Raw genomic sequence first — 18,121 nt, forward strand, 5'->3', positions numbered from 1 at the left:
ACATATGCAAAAAATTGCACCCACCGTGTTAAAAAAAAACCAATCGGTTACTAACGTAACCTCGGTTCTCTCTAGATGAGGGAACGAGTATTGCGTAAGCTAGCTTACGCTATGGGAAAGATTCATCTTTTCTGAGATATTGAAGCCAAAAAATTATCCTTAATTTTGTATCCATTGTCAACGCAGTGCGGCAGCTGCAGACCTTGAGCGGGCTAGCTAGCGAGCTCATTGGTTGCTCTGCGGCAACTGCTGCAGCCTATAGACGAGCTTGGGCGAACTCGCATCCAATGAGAGGCGTCCGCGCGCTCACTGCATCAAAGCCCGCCAAAAAGGGCGTGACTAGAGTGCATATAAGCGTAGTTCGTAGGCTGGAACAATGGTTTTCATTGAATGAAGCGAAAAATCGCTCGTGGTGCGAGCACGGCCGGTTACGCAATACTGCTCCTCATCTAGAGAGAACCGAGGTTACGTTAGTAACCGATTCGTTCTCTTACGAGAGGTTCTCTCGTATTGCGTAAGCTAGCTTACGCTACGGGAACCCTTTGTCAAAGCCGTGCGAGCCAAGCATCCACTGCATGAGCCCCAGGGATTTAAGGGGGACCCGGGGGAGCGCTTGTGAGTGGGGAATTAATATTTGGCCGGCAAGAGTGCGGGCCAGTGTGTGTGTAGTACATAAGCACATAGACAGAGTGGCGGTGCCGGTCTGTGTGGACTGTGTCCCATTAATGCAGCTCACCAGGGGAGCTGTAGCGTATTAAACTGCTAGCAGTTTAGCCTGCAGAGCGGGTACTTCCAGATTGTAAAATCTGACAAAGGTGGAGGGGGAAGCCCAGCCCGCTGCCACACATATGTCGTGAATGGAAATCCTGCTGGACCATGCCCACGAGGAGGCCATGCCTCTAGTGGAGTGAGCCTTAATGCCTAGCGGGCATGGTAGGTCTTTGACGCCGTGACGCGGCAGCAATAGCGTCCACTATCCATCTGGACAGTGTCTGTTTCGAGGCGGCGAGACCTTTGGTGCGCCCTCGAACTAAACGAAAAGCTGCTCGGAGCTTCTGAAAGATGCGAGCGCGCAGTATACAATCTCAGTGCTCTGACTGGGCAAAGGAGATTGGCGCCGTGTTCGCTATCAGATACTGGTAGCGCCGACAAGGAAATGATCTGTGCTCTGAAAGGAGTACCGACCACCTTGGGGACGTAGCCGTGTCTAGGCTTTAAAATGACCTTGGAGTCACTTGGTCCAAACTCAAGACACGCAGCGCTGACAGATAGCGCGTGAAGGTCTCCCACCCGTTTAACTGATGATAGGGCAGTTAGAAAAACGGTTTTAATTGAGAGGTGTTTCACATCCACGGATTGAAGCGGTTCGAAAGGGGGGGCTTTCATAGCTTCGAGAACTATAGAAAGGTCCCAGATAGGAACCGATGGGGGGCGCCGAGGGTTCATCCTTCTAGCTCCCCTGAGGAAGCGGATGACCAGCTAGTTTTTACCCTGTGACTGGCCGTGCAGGGGTTCAGCGGATGCCGCGACAGCCGCCACGTACACTTTGAGCGTGGATGGGGATCTGCCCTTATCCAGCAGCTCTTGTAAAAACACGAGCAGCGGTGACACCCCACATGTCCGTGGGTCCAGGTCTCTGTCGGTGCACCATTTTGAAAACACAGACCATTTTGACGCATAGAGTCTTCTCGTGGAGGGGGCTCTAGCGTGTATGATGGTGTTTATTACTCCTTCTGGCAAAGCGACGGGTAGTCGTTGATCACCCACGTGTGTAGCGCCCAGCGCTCTGGGTGGGGATGCCAGATCGTTCCGCGAGCTTGCGAGAGGAGATCTGCTCACACTGGGATGGGCCACGGCGCTGTCAGTGACAGCTGCGTAAGCTCCGGGAACCATGTTTGATTCTCCCAGCGTGGGCTATGAGGAGCACCGAGTGGCGCTGCTTCCTGATCCTCTGCATTACCTGTGGCAATAGCGAGACGGGAGGGAAGGCATAAAGCGGGCGGTTGGGCCAGTCCTGGGCCAGTGCGTCCTCGCTTTTCGAGAAAAATATTGGGCAGTGAGAGTTCTCTTCTGACGCAAAGAGGTCTATCTCTGCTCTGCCGAATATGCGCCATAATGTCTGGACTGTTTGAGTGTGCAGGGACCATTCCCCTGGGGGAATATTGTCTCTGGACAGTCTGTCTGGGCCGTCGTTCAGGTGGCCTGGCATGTGCGTCGCCCTCAGCGACCAACTCAGTATGCGTTTCGTCAGATGGAAGAGGTTCCTGGATCTGACACCGCCCTGACGGTTTAGATAGGATACCACAGACCAGTTGTCCGAGCGGACCAGGACGTGGTGACCCTGAATGATCGGGAGGAAGCGCACGCAGCGTGCATCGACCGCTATCATTTCCAGACAATTTATGTGAAGGAGCTTTTCCTGAACTGACCATAGGCCAAAAACCGGAGAGCCCTCGCGAGACCGCGCCCCAACCCGTGTTGGACGCTGCCTGTCGAGATGACTTTTCAGCGAGATACAGCTCCCATCATCACTCCCCGCTGATACCACTCGGCCACTGTCCAGGGCTGCAGAGCTGAAATACAGGTCTGAGTCACTCTGATTGGCTGGCGGCCTGTGGCCCAAGCCTGGCGAGACGCGCGGGTGTTTAGCCAATGCTGAAGCGGGCGCATGCGCAGTAAACCCAGTTGAAGTACTGCTGCGGCTGAGGCCATGTAGCCTAGCACTCTCTGAAACTTCTTCAGAGGTGTGAGGCTGTTCATCTGAAATGACGCTGCTAGTCGCTGCACACGGCGCCGCTGTGTAGATAAGCGAGCCGTCATTGCCACTGAGTCTAGTTCTATTCCAAGGAAGGAAATTGTCTGACTGGGCTGTAGTGAGCTCTTGGTCCAATTGACTGCAAGGCCCAAACTGTTGACTGAGGAGAACTGTCCTGTGAGACAGAAGCTCCGTATGTGATTGTGCCAAAATCAGCCAATCGTCCAAATAGTTCAGAATTCGTAAACCCTGACTCCGCAGGGGTGCGAAGCGCCAGCGTCCATGCACTTCGTGAAAGTACGGGGTGCTAAGGACAGGCCGAACGGAAGGACGGTGTATTGATAAACCTGGCCGTCGGGCTGAATCTCAAGAATGGCCTGTGACGGGATTTATCTGAATCTGAAAGTATGCATCTTTCAGATCGAGAGAAATAAACCAGTCCCCTGGCGCACATGCGCGAGGAGTTTGCTGGTTGTAAGCATTTTGAACGGTCTTTTTGCAAGCGCTTTGTTCAAAACCCTGAGATCTAATATTGGTCTGAGGCCGCCGTCTTTCTTGGGGTCAAGAAAATAACGGCTGTAAAACCCCGACTCGCTCAGGGAGGCGGCACTCTCTATGGCCCTTTTGCACAGAAGGTTTGCTATTTCTGAACGAAGCATGCACGCTGCTTCCGTGTTCACAGTAGTTTCGAGCCGCGCTCTGAAGCGAGGAGGACGGCGATCGAACTGTAGCAAATAGCCCTGTTTTATTGTGCTTAACACCCATTCGGATATCCCTGGAATATCTTCCCACGCTTTGAAGCGTAATGTTAGAGGGTGAGTGGCCAAATCGCTCTGATTGCCGCACACAGCGCGCTGAACAGAATGTGTGAGCGCGCTTACTGTGCTTATGCTGGACTGCTCGCAGATAGCATGGACAGGCTGTTCTGTGAGTGACTTCCCGATTGAGGTTAATGGGGAAAGAGTCACGTCTGTTAAGTGATATGCAAGCATAGTCACGGGCACGGGACTTACATACAGAGAAGTGTTTGCTGGCCGTGTGACAGAGCGGGCAGAGAATGGGCGTGCGCACGTATTCGTGAGCGCATTTATTGACTCTAACACTCAAGTGGTTCGTAACCGCTTTTGAGTGTGCTCTGATGGGGACACGGAACGTGTAATGCTTGTGTGTAGAGGTGAACACTGGATTGTGGGCACATTTTCTACACATAAGGCTGGTCGTGTGACAGAGCGGCCAGAGAATGGGCGCCGCGACGGATTCGTGGGTGAGTTTATTAACCCTAACACTCGAGCGGTTCGTAACCGCTTTATGTGAGTGTGTCGTGATAGGGCCACAGGATGTGTAATGCTTGTGTGTAGGGGTGAACACTGGATTGTGGGCACATTTTCTACACATAAGACATGTTTGCTCTCTGGTATGGACACGGGATGTGTAATGCTTGTGTGTAGAGGTGAACACTGGGTTGTGGGCACATTTTCTACACATATGGCATGTTTGCTCTTTACCAGATTTATTTGGGTCGCCGTGAAAACGGCGTTTGAGCGCAGGCAAGCGGGCGTTAACACCGGCTTGTTGGCTGCTGAATTTACCACTGTAGTAGCCTGAAGGAAGGGGACTGACAGGGGGCAAAGCTTTGACGGTGGTCCGGCCGCAGCGGGACTGATCCGTCGTTTTGTCAACAAAGCTAGGAGGACTTCGGTTGTTCAGGTTTCAGCGCAATTCTAGTCCGAGGCCCGCGGGGGAGCGGCGGTCTGCGGCGGCTGTCTGAGCGCAATCGAGGGCGGCCGCCCTGTCGACGCTGAGAAGTCTGGCTTTGTTGAGCTGGGCGCTGTGAAGGGTGCAGGAGGCTCACATGGGCGGCCTGCAGAGGAGCTAGCGCGACGAGGCAGAAAGAGATTCATGGCTTGTGTGGCTTTTTGGACCTCTGAAAACCGGTCAATGATACCACTCACCGCGGAGCCGAAGAGACTGGATGGAGAGAGCGGTGCAATGAGGAACGTAGAGCGCTCTGCTTCTCCCATGTCGGCTAGCGTTAGCCACAGCTGTCTCTCGGTCACAGTCAGCGCGGCCATGCACTTCCCTATAGCTTGGGCTGCAGCTTTGGTAGCGCGGAGGGCGAGGTCCGTAGCACTCCGTATGTCTGCAACTGCCTCTGGATGCCTGCTTTCCTCATCCCACTCCCGCAGAAGGTCCGCTTGGAGGATCTGTAGGACGGCCATAGAGTGCAGAGCAGATGCAGCTTGGCCGGCGGCGGAATAGGTGCGGCCAACACAGGCGGAAGTTGTTCTGCAGGCCTTAGACGGGAGCACTGGTTTAGACCGCCATCTCGCGGAGGGCGGGCAAAGGTGTGCTGCTACCGTATCCTCGACCGGAGGGATGGAAGCGTAGCCCTTCTCAGTGGCGCCGTCCACCGAAGCAAGAGAGGTGGAGACGTGGGATCGGACCCTGGTCGGAAAGGCGCATTCCATGATTTGGAAAGCTCGGCGTGGAGTTCCGGCAGGAAGGAGCGGCCCGGGTAGCAGGTGCTGCTGGCGGCGGCTCTGTAGAAAGCAGCCGCCAAGTCTGTTGGGTGCCTGTTCAAGGGCGGTGACCACTCGAGCCTGAGGCGGTCGACGGCCTGTGTGAGGAGGCGTGTTAGTTCCCCTTCGACTCGGCGCGGGTCCTGCTGGATTCCTGGGCCGAGGAGGAGGCGTGTGAGCCTGACCACTCCTCGCTGTCCGAGCCATGATGGAACAGCCCTTATCCTCCGCTTCTCGTCCGAGATGGCAGCAGAGCAGCCGCTCGGCGGCAACTGCGCGTCCCGGGTGGGCGGGGAGGGTGAAGGCGATGCTCGAGGGATGGGCTCCGGCGAGGCAATCGCTTCTACCACTGTTTCCGGCAGCCTTTGAGTGCGGTGCTTTTTCCTGCGCGGCTGAACGGAAGGCGGCGTGGTGGCTTCGGTCCTGAGCGCTTGAAGTCGAGCCCGCAGGGTCGACATCGGCAGCTCCTCGCAGAGATCGCATCCGCCTTCGGCGAGGGCGAGCTCTGCATGCCCCAGTCCCAGGCAGAGAGCGCAGATGATGTGGCGGTCTCCGGTGCTGAGAAGAGCGCGGCATGAGGCGCAAGTGGAGCGAGGCATCTTAAAAAAGACGCTCGTACTCTTTTGTGAAGTTCTTTAAGAACTAGCTTGCTTTTAAAAAGGATACGTCACCGGATGGCGTAGCTCGCAGGACGGCTGAAGGTGGCGAAGACGGCCGGCTTCTTCGAGCGCTGTCCACGCTTGCTTGATGCCCCTCGAACGGCGACGCGGCTTCCGGTTCAGTGATGCAAAGAGCTTCGCTGAAGAGATGAAAATCAGGGTTCCAGCCTACGAACTACGCTTATATGCACTCTAGTCACACCCTTTTTGGCGGGCTTTGATGCAGTGAGCGCGTGGACGCCTCTCATTGGATGCGAGTTCGCCCAAGCTCGTCTATAGGCTGCAGCAGTTGCCGCAGAGCAACCAATGAGCTCGCTAGCTAGCCCGCTCAAGGTCTGCAGCTGCCGCACTGTGTTGACAATGGATACAAAATTAAGGATAATTTTATGGCTCCAATATCTCAGAAAAGATGAATCTTTCCCGTAGCGTAAGCTAGCTTACGCAATACAAGAGAACCTCTCGTAAGAGAACCTATATTTTATTTGCAACTATTGCACTGCTGAGGGATTCATTGGGAATATTTTAAAAGGTGAATATATGTTTAATGTATTTAATGTATTCTTTTCTATAAAAAGAGGTCTTTTAGTTTGGTAATTTGGGTGTAATATTAATAGGCTTTTACATTTACAATTTAGTGTAATAAAAAATGATAAGTAGAATAGAAACTCATACTTGACATTGATTTTAGTTCTTTAAATTGCCTTATTGTAGACAATGCTATAACTTGTAGCCATTATAAACCTACAGTAGGTCTCAAACATTTTATAATCACAAAATATATTCCAAAAATATATAATAATTTAAAAAAAAACAGGACCACATTGTGTGATTCTAAGTACACGACTTTACAGCGTGGTAGGCAAACCCTAAAAAAAATTAAACTTGGGCTATTCGGTCTCTCAAAAGTCACGGAGGATAGGCTACAATACACATGTAAGATATAATAGGCCTATGAACTGTCATTTTTTTACATTTTGAAAGCAAAACACCATCAAATATATATAGTGGCAGCTGGTGCTTTTTAAAAGTGGGGAAGCACACACTAGTTTTTGGTGTCTGGAATGTTTCTCCCAAAACTGCTTAAACTACAACTCATTCAGTGAAATTGCTCAACAACAATAATTAACTAAAAAAGCCAAACGTGATAGACAAGAAAATTTGACAATATTACAATCCTTCCTGCTTGCATCTCTAAATTTTCTAAGAATATGTTCATCAAATGGAACATATATGTTCATCATATGGTCTGTAGTCAGTAGGAGAAGTTTGTCTTGAGACAATTTTTTTTAAATCGTCTCCCTAAATGTAATAAAAATTCTTATTTAGCTTCATATTGTCACAAATCTACTGGACACTCCCAGCACTAATACTCTACAATCTCTCTCCCCTGAGTACTGATCATCTGCACCTGTCCCTCATAACTGCATCAATCAGCTCTGCGACATAAAAGCCCAATCCTTCTTTCACTCTTTGTCTGGTCTTGACTAAGAATACAGACTTACATCTGCTGGTCAACACATGACATCCTGAAGTGGGGATTAAAATGCTTTCCAAACTGTTTCCCTAACTTGCCTACTCATAACCACCTTTATTTAGTCAAGGATCCTCTTCCCCTCAATCTCAATACCACCACAATTGAAAGCCCAACCAGCTCCCATCCTGTTGAAATCCCTTCATGTTACTCCCACTTCCAAGACGTTTTCTGCCCCCTACGTGCCTCACAGTTACCACCTCACTGACCATGGAACTACACAATTGACATTCTTCCTGGTGAGCCAGTGCCCAAAGGTAAAATATACCCTCTCTCCATTCCTGAACAAAGGGCCATGGAGGAGTACATTGAGGAGGCCCTTTCCCAGGGTTACATCCGTCCGTCCACTTCCCCTGCTGCTTCTACCTTTTTCTTTGTAGCGAAGAAGGATGGAGGCCTCCGTCCCTGCATAGATTACCGCTCCCTCAACAAAATAATCGTGAAGTTCTGGTATCCTCTCCCCCTCATTCCTGCTGCCATAGAATTGTTGAGAGGAGCAACTATTTTCACCAAGCTTGACCTGTGCAGCGCCTATAACCTCATTCGAATCCGGAGGGGAGACGGATGGAAGACAGACTTTGTGACACCTACAGGCCACTACGAATACAGGGTGATGCTGTATGGCCTGGTCAATGCCCCCTCTGTGTTCCAGGGCTTCATGAATGAGGTTTTCTTTGAGTACCTCCATCGATTCTTCATCGTATATATAGACAACATTCTGGTGTAATCCCTGAATGAGACTGACTATCGTCAACATGTCAAGCTTGTGTTGGAGAAGTTGAGGGTATACCACCTATTCCTCAAGGTAGAGAAATTTTCATTTCACCAGATGACCCTCCAGTTCCTCGGATATAATATTAGCCCAGAAGGTATCCAAATGGATGAAGGGAAGGTAGAAGCTGTACGAGCCTGGCCCACTCCAACCACGATTAAGGAACTCCAGCGCTTTCTTGGTTTCACCAACTTCTACCGCCCGTTTATCAAGAACTTCAGCTCCCTCACTTCTCCACTTACCTCACTTGTAAAATCTAAGCCCAAGTCCCTATCCTGGACTCCCGCGGCCTCCTACGCTTTCCATCACCTTAAGGATGCCTTCACTACAGCATCCCTTTTCAACCATCCTAATAACATCAAACCTTTCGTGATCGAGGTAGATGCCTAAACTACAGGCGTATGAGCCGTCCTTTCACAGCAGCAGGGAAAACCATCCAGACTCCACCCTTGTGCCTACTTTTCTAATAAACTTTCCTCAGCTGAACAAAATTACGATATCGGTAACAGGGAACTCTTGGCTATCAAACTGGCACTAGAAGAGTGGCAACATTGGCTTGAGGGAGCCCAATATCCTTTCCTGGTACTCACAGACTATAAAAACCTAGAATATCTCTGGGAAGCTCGTCACTTAAACCCCCGCCAAGCCCGATGGGCACTCTTCTTCACGTGCTTCAAATTTACCATCTCCTATCATCTTGGTGATAAGAATATCAAGGCAGATGCCCTTTCCCGTCTCTACACTCCAGAAGAAACTCATGAGAAACCAGATACTATTCTTCCTCCTTGCGTTATAGTAAGCCCAATTCAATGGTCCCTGGACGATGACATTGCTGAAGCCTCTGCCACTGAGCCAGCTCTGCCAAACTGTCCTGCCGATAAAACCTATGTACCCTCTTCCCTATGACTAAATCTCATAGATTCTTTACACTCCTCCTTGGGCACTGGCCACCCAGGGACCAATAGGACCCTCTCACTCCTTCTCGGTTCTGGTGGACATGTATGGACAGAGATGTCCGAAGGTTCGTCCAGGGATGTATCGAATGTGCTGTCTCCCAAACTCCACACCATCTTCCAGCTGGCAAACTCCTTCCTCTGCCCATCCCTTAACGGCCCTGATCACACCTAGGGATTGATTTTATCACAGATTTACCATCCTTCGAGGGATTTACATGCATTCTGGTGGCAGTAGATTGTTTTTCTAAGGCCTGCAAGTTACTTCCCGTCAAGGGACTTCCCACTGCCCTAGAAACTGTGGAAACTCTTTTTAATCATGTTTTCCAAAATTACGGAATCCTTGAGGATATCGTCTCCGACTCAATAAATTAATTAAAATATTCTAATTCAAAATCAACAGGTTGAAGTGCGTGCCAAAACAATCACTGTTAATACTAGCCATGATTTGTGTCAGCATTTGAAAATTATTAATAAAACTTACCTGTATAATTGAACAGAGAGTACATCCAAATCTTTATAAGAATCACATTTTCCATGCATATGAAAGGATTATGTCACTTTCAGAGATATATGCCTCACATTCAACTAGGATGCAGTTAATGCACAAACTAACATAAGTAAAGTTTCTATTCTTTTAATGAATTGGATACAGCTAATTTTCTGTAACAACTTCTTAGGAATGTGCTGTCTTTGTTGATATTACTGGTGCTTAACAGGGAATATACTATATAATAGGATGCGCAGGGTGGGGGGAGCTGGAGTCCACAGACAGTAGCAGTGTTCTGTGGATATAGCCTTGCAGCATCTTTCTAGTGTTAACATTATAATCAGCAAGTGTGCAGCAGCAGTCAAGAAAGTGTGCATGTAAGACTGTGTAAATGTGTGTCTTTGTGTGTCTGTACATGAGAGAATGAGTGAGGGAGTGGGAGAGTAAGTATAAGCACTTCTGCAGAGGTGATGCAGTGCGCCTGAACATATAAACACACTCTCCGACACACTCAGGAAAGCTGATTTTCTCAAGACCTCATATCCACCCCATAAATTAATCCTCAGCTTAATGCCTGGTGTGGCTAGTCTGGGGCAAACTGTGCTGATAGGGCACTAGTGAAGCCGAAAGTTACAGAGCTTGGTAACTTGGTAAGAACAGCAGTGGAGTGGCTGGGAAAACAAAAGCCTGAACACACACACAAACACACACATACACACACACACACACACACACACACACACACACACACACACACACACACACACACACACACACACACACAATGAGGGAGTCTGTAAATGAAAATGGATCATGTGAATATGGCTCCTGAAATTCCACTGATGGTTCTACACTAGCAGATATTATTAGATATTATTTAGTGATAATAATGGGAGAACAATGGATTTAGCTATATTAATATGTAATAAACAATTTTCTGCCATTTTGGGCTTTTATACAATTTCTGAAGCTTGCACCTTTCTGTCTTCCACAACATAGTGAGCTCCCTACAGAGGCAGAATTTTAAAGGGCTGTGAAACTATAAACTACCTTTTATGAGATGTTATGTGAGAAGCTTTTATTATGTGAGAGATTTGAGATAATGGAGAGGTGGACTGGGGCTCATTTGAGATGCGGTTTGACACCGATAGTCTCAGCTAACTCTATCCATTAATCCTTAATGTAAGTGTTTTATCTGATCAAAGCACTTATATATGTGAATCAACATTGTGGAATAACAGTCTCAATAGTGCAAATGCAAAAGCGCATTCAAGTAGATTCTCATTCGAGAGTTCAATGGCTTGGTATTTATTTGTGCATTAAATTACAGATATAAAATGACCAGTATGTTTCTGTGTAATGTATTGTGAGTTTACAAAACAATGTGCAATATACTTGTGCATTGCATGCTGTTGTGAGAAATTTTGATGCTGTTAACTGCATTCGTGAAATAAAGCTGAGTGAAACAGAATGAGAGTTTCTTTTCCCTCCACATTAATTAATCTGTCTGTTGTGTCTCTCAGCTGTGATGAGCTATAATGCTGAAGTTGTTAATTTAAAGCCGTTTAAAGATATTTTCTAGCGAGCAGCACCACGGTTTATGTCCGTCTCAGGCTGGTGTTCTCCCGCCTGTTTGGTCAGTTCCTTTGTGTGCCTGCTTATTTCCACCCCCACGTTGATTAGCTCCATCACCTGGATCTGATCCAGTCATCTTTCTTTCCCTCCACATTCAAATAATCGTTGGCTCCACCCTTTACGGTCTAATCCTCCATTTTGAAACTAGTTTCCATTTTGAATTCAGTTCACCATTTTGAACCTAGTTTTCAATGTTGAAACCGATTCTCCATTTTGAAACTAGTTCCCCACATGAAGTTTAATCAGCCATTTTGTTTCCTTTGTTACCGAATCTAGACACACACCCACATACATCCATACACTAGCATATAGCTCCACTATATAGTTAGGACTTATTTTATGTTTTTGTGTTATATTCATACAGTATTGGCGGTGTTCATTGCTGTTTGATTATAATACATCTTGTTATATTATAATAAGAAGTACTCCTGGTTGTTTGTTTGAATATTGTGTTGAAGCCAGTCTCTGCCACGTCAAGAACTCCCTTATTACTTCAGTATTATTAAATTGTTGTTGTTAGAAGATTACTATTGGATTTGTATGGCAATAATTTGACTAGTTTCTTTGCTTTTGATTATTAATCACAATACTCAACCTTCAGGGTAGATTTTAATCTATTTTTATCAGGTATTTATTTTTAAAAGACTTGATCAGTAACTTACTATCATTTTTCTCTTGTCAAAGAGTGGTGCCCCGAGGATAGAATTTGATGAATTCAATTCTATTATTTAATTTAATTAATGATTGATAATTATTAATTATTAGTCATTTCTGATAGTAAAATTGATCTAAACAACCAGTAGCACCCTACAGCTTCCTGCAGGGCGCTCGACGCTGGGGCTGAGAGCAGGGCCCAGGTTGAGGCGGAGCTGACTGGTGTTTGGGAGCCGCAGGGGGACGCCCTCAGCGAGCAGACGGAGCACGGCCCGCGCTGGATCGGCGGCAGGGCATGATGTGGGAAATGGCCTCTGTCTGTTTCTTCACCGCCGAGAACTGCTGGGCGAAGTTGTCAACGGTGTCACCGTAGACAAGCTGGGAGACAGGGGCATTGAGAAAACAAGCTTTGTCTTCTTCCCGCATCTTGAATAGGTTCAGCCATAAGTGACGTTCCTGGACCACAAGGGTAGCCATTGCCTGCCCGAGTGTCCGTGCTGTGACCTTCGTGGCCAGGAGGGCGAGGTCAGTCGCCAAGCGCAGTTCCTGCAACACATCAGGGTCAGGACTACCCAAGTGCATATCATTGAGTGCCATGGCCTGTTGAACCTGCAGGAGGCCATAAAATGCAGGGTGGAGGTGGTCCATCCGGTGACGCTGTAGGCTTTGGTGGTCAGTGACGACGTCATCCTACATGCCTTGGAGGGGAGCACTGGGCAATCCCGCTGGGTGGCGGCATTTTTGGGACACAGGTGGATTCTAACCATTCTGTCCACCTGGGGGACGCCCGAGTACCCGTGGTCCGCACCGTCGTCGAGGGTAGTAAGAACGGATGAGCGAGAAGGTCAGTTGTGGTCAGTGAAAGGTGCCCTCCATGACCTCGTCAGCTCATCATACACCTCCAGGAAGAAAGGGACTGGGGGAGAGCGTGGCTGTGAGCGGCGCCCGGACTCAAGAAATCAATCGTCTAGCCGCGAGGGCTGCGGGGATGATGGAGGGTTCCAGTCCAACCCCACGCTGATGGTGGCCCAGGCTAGCATGTCAGCCTCAGACTTGGCGTTCCAACCCGAAGTTGGCAGTCCAGTCGAGTCTTCCACGTCAGACACCAGAACGCTCTCCGATGCAGAGGTGAATTCATCATCCAGCTCGGGCGAGCCGCTCTCACCTCGAGCCCGGACGGAAGTCAACCGAAACCGAGCATGCTGCCATCCCCAAATCACCTTAATTGCCAGCCATGTCGTCCTTAATCCCGCAGGAAGGAGCGATGAGGGAGGCGGCTGGAGTGGCATTCCTCTTTATGAAGGAAAGCCGCGACCGCAATGTTGCCATGGACAAGTTCTCGCAGTGAGAACATGAACCATCCACAAATGCCACCTCATTGTGATCGCAGCCCAGACAGCGTCTATGACCATCATGAGCAGAGAGAAATCGACTGCATCCAGGAACTACACATGGACGGAAGGGAATCTTTACAAAGTCCTGTCCCCTGTCTGGGGGAGGGACATGCAATTTCGTCTGCCAAATTCTCATTGGCCTTTTCTCAAGTTCAGAGGTAACTGAGGCCTTCAAGAAAGTCCCCTAGTGTCCCTTCACTCGACACAACGTCGAAGTGAGTGACAGACGGGAACTAGAGATGCTACTCTTTACAACCAAACAGGTTTCAATAAAATAACTTAGAGGTTTCTTACCAGAGGCACTTTTGATGCCGCTGCACCAGTAGCAGCGTTTCCTGGAAATCAACGTCATATTGTTATGTCTTGTGAACATTATTCTGTTGGTTTTAATTTGTTAAAATTATGGGTTGCATGTAGCGAAGCCAAAATACAATGTCCACACATGTGGATGCAGGGTTGCACGAGGTAAAAGATAAATGCTACTTTGTACAACCTTCACATTGGATTCCTTTAAATGCAGTGGCGTGCCGTGCATTAAAATTCTAGGCCTTCAGTATGATTCATGCCATTAAGAAAACACAGTTTCACAATGAATAAGACACCCTATGGCTTTGGGTATCATACATTATGTCACAGCTAACTAATAATACCAATTGACATTTTAAAAACACATCCACACATGAGAGCCAGAACTTGAAATGACACTTAATGCTCAAGCATGCCTAATTTGAACTAGATCGGAATATAACAGCCCGCAGGCGGGCCTGTGAATGTTACAAAAACAACTATGTGATGTACATAACTGATGTGTGTACATGGGTACACATGCCACATATCTTTGGAAAGCTAAAATTCTTGTGATTCTATTGATATAAACCGTTTTAAGATACAATCACAACAACAGGTACAATCTACATCTTTGTCAGACCACCAACATATAAACAAACAATAAAAAAAATTATGCAACTCACCTATGAAGCCTCACAGTAGTCCACTGATTCATAACATCCCGACAAAAGCGGTCTTGTTACATTGGCAAATGTCCAAACGATCCAATCAATTAAAATATTTAGTCCAAATCACATTATTAAATCAATAAATAACCATGGACTCTTGTTGCATCATTTCAAAGTACCCACCAGCTGTGCCTAATCTTTCACATATTCTCGTCATATCTTCAGTTCAGATGTAAACATTTACTATATCCAGTATCAAAATGGATGCTGCACTCTGACCGTTCAATTGACACCTCATTTGACCCAATAGGAGCTTCCATGTCCTGTCAATAGCCTTCAATAGCCAACCAGAGTCTGTGACGAATGTAAGTGCCTCCCCCTTTCCTTTGTGTAAAGATCGAGCCAATTGCAGCCGAGTGTGTGGATGACTGGTGCATCATATAGCCAATGAAATTCTGAAAACAATGATATGCGGCTTTTGTGGGAAGTTTTGAAGATGCATCGAAGAAGTCCGTGCGCAAAATTGGCTTGCCATTACCAAGTATTTGGGGGGCCGTGCGTAAAAGCTGAAGAGTATAGTTTTGGAACTGTTGACTCTTTTGGAGCTTGAAATATGGCAAAACGAATGATGAAAATAAGGATGTGGTAGAAATTTGCACTCGGCATGAAAATGACAAGTCTGGACATTAAGTATCTGAAAAAAAATATGGATGATTCATCATATATTGACTCCGAGGCAGAGGAAATGTTTCTGGATGGAGGAGACATTACTCAGGACAAGTAAGTGTTTTCTTGTATTTTATAACAAATATTACTGTATATTCTGCATAAATAAGCTTTAGTTTGAATAATGAATACACATTTTGTAAAATAGTTGTGTGTTTCCCCAATGAGTGTCTTGAACTGTTTGTGGGAGTTGTTTGTATTTGTTTGTGCGTGTGTGAAGCTTTAGTTTATTGTTTGTTTCAGATCTAGCTCTATTGGCATGGTAAAAATATGTTTTACATTGCCAAAGTATACGGTATTTACAGTAAATATACATACATGAATACATATTTACATACTTGAAAAGAAAAACGATATATACAAGTTGAATATAAGTTGTGTTTGTGCATGTGTGAAGTTTTATTACGCCTTTATTTCATTGTTTGTTTCAGATCTAGCTCTATTGGCATGGTATACAGATGTTTTACATTGCCAAAACATACAGTATTTACAGTAAATATGCATACATGAATACATATTTACACACTCGAAAAGAAAAACTATTTATATATATATAAGTTGTGTTTGTTTTTTGTTTGTTTGTGTGTGTGTGTGTGTGTGTGTCTTGTTTTACTGCTGACCTTTGGGGGAGGTGTGTGTGTCTTTGTTTCATTGTGTGAATTGCTGAGATGTGAGGACGCAAGCTGTAAAAAGGTAGAATACAGAAAAGATGGTGTGTATTTGACTGTACGTTGAAGTGTTCAAAAGTAGTAGCCTTTTTATCCTAGGCATATGGCTATGGTTACCAAGGGTCCTTTGGAGTATCCAAAAGGCCCTTTTGTAAAACGCCTGTTTGTACCCTTAGAAAAACATGTGTAAAATAATTTTTTTTTTTTGTGGTATTTTTACCACAAAAAAGGCTGTGGTCCCATTGTGTTTTCAAGCGAATAGCTAAAAGATAGTCATCTGCAGGCATCTGTATGCAAAAAAAAAATAAAAAAATTCTGGCAGAAAAACAAACTTCTATTTCATTGTGTTCAAACGTCTATTACTCAAAATCAGTAGCACTTACAGAAATTATGACTGCTGGGGAAAAAACTTTACTTTGGGTATGCCTTGATTAGGCATTTTAGGCTAATTTTACAGGATTGGGAAGAGCGCAGCATGACAATGAACATCTCCTGAACCGACATTCAAAAATCTTAATTTTTCATATGAATCTACCAAGGAGGTCTATAATACCTGAAAAAAATCGATCTAATAATATTTGCGATTTAAATGTTGCTTGCAATAAATTTTGTTTCGTAAGGGTACATGGTTATGCTGCATTCCATGCAAGTTGGATGTGGGATATGCCTTCTTGATATCTCCGAGCATAAATGCATTCCATTCCACAATATTCGGAACTGCAACACTCCCGTTAGCTTAGCAGGGATTTGACACTCATTAGAGATGTCTCCTAGCAACCCAACTAATAAACAATGCTGCAGCGCTAGAATTTGTGCTTCAGGTGTATGATTATCAAAAGAGATTATAATATTTTTTTCACCTGTCGCTGCAAGCTTTTGTTAAACAAGCTTTAATATAATTTATATCGATATTACTTAATAAAGTGAATGTTTATCACTTTGTTTATCTCCCATGAGTGTTGACATGTTTGTGTGACATCACAACAATTTCGTTGTTGCCACTACATCTCAGCGAAATCGGAGTTGAGAATTTCTGCATGAGAAGAGTTGTAATAACTTGTAAAATCCGACTTTCCAAGTTGAATGGAATGCAGCACTTCTTTTCAAAACTTGATCTCTATAGCAACTGATGTTGCTATAACAATGCAAAAAGCACTTGCCAATTTGCTTGAAGTTAAAATCAGTCCCCCTTTAATGATTAATAAATTAAGCAATCACACGGTCATGCAGAACTCAGGTTTGTAAATCCATAGGGATCTCTTTCTCAATGGTGATAGCGGAAGTAATGACAGTCGACTGGTCAGCAAGATCTCGCGCTCTTCGATTTCAAATTGTCACTGCATGTATGTCTCTTAAAGTGTGATTGTGTCACTCAAGGCAAGCTAGAAGGCCTGGACCGGGACATATCCTAAAGATCACACCCACCAAGAACAAATAAATCAATCTGATTGGCTAATGAATCTGACAATCTGACTTTAGTTGCCCATTCATTTGTACTGTTGAGGAATTCTGTGGAAATTCTGAAGGCCTGAGGGGGTGGAGCTCAAACTCACACACTGCTTTGGCTAACAAGCTTGGCTTTGGGCATGTGATTTGTGAAACAGTTGTCATGTTTCACTTGTAAGAATCAAGGTATACATTCTGACTGGGTAAACTTTTTGTTTTTCTCTATTTGTTTGTAGATTAATTAAGAGTGGACAGCGAATACATAGGCAAAAAGGTGATTGAGAATGAAAGAATGAAACCAATTCACTACTGTTTAAACGTGATGGAAGTTTACATGGAGTTGGTGTCCTGCGATGGAACACAAGGACAATTACATTTCAGATCGTACATGCTACGGCAATTTTTTTGCATGAGGAGTAGGGGATTTAAGCATTTTCATATGTTTCAGTGTGGACGAGCCACTTTTGGAAAATGCTTATAAAAGGCAGTGTTGATGGAAAGCGTTTCAAAAATGAAAACGGCATTTTCAGATTTATCCAGATTAATATAGATGTCGTTTTTCAAATTATCTTTTATCATTAAAATTTTCAGCATTTGAGTTATTTTTGTTGTTTATATGCATAATTAGTACTATATATATATGTATTTGCATTGATACATTGAACAAGTTCTAAAACTGTACTGTTTTTATAAGACTATCCACAGATCAGCATTTTGTTTTTGTTAATTATACTGTATAATAGAGATATTAACGTATATTAACGAAAGTCTCACACAGCTTCTTTAATCTAATGAATTTTTTTTTGATCAACAACTGACTGTAACAAACAAAAATGGTGTTAAAACATTATCAATGGCAAATGGATTGTGTGGATCCGTCTATTGACACGCATTAAACTGAAAGAGTCAAACCAAAATTTTACTCTCAACACAGTGAAAGGATCTCGGTTCCAATCTGGAAAA

The 18,121-nt window shown here is 45.6% G+C and overlaps 1 protein-coding gene across 1 annotated transcript in view; it reads right to left on the reverse strand.

Moving 5' to 3' along the window:
• Positions 1-18,121, reverse strand: part of LOC127651188 (polypeptide N-acetylgalactosaminyltransferase-like 6) — a 388,215-nt gene that overhangs the window by 46,181 nt on the left and 323,913 nt on the right. The gene's annotated exons all lie outside the window — the stretch shown is intronic.

The sequence above is a fragment of the Xyrauchen texanus genome, chromosome 11, assembly GCF_025860055.1.
Source record: "Xyrauchen texanus isolate HMW12.3.18 chromosome 11, RBS_HiC_50CHRs, whole genome shotgun sequence".
Classification (NCBI taxonomy): Eukaryota; Metazoa; Chordata; class Actinopteri; order Cypriniformes; family Catostomidae; genus Xyrauchen; species Xyrauchen texanus.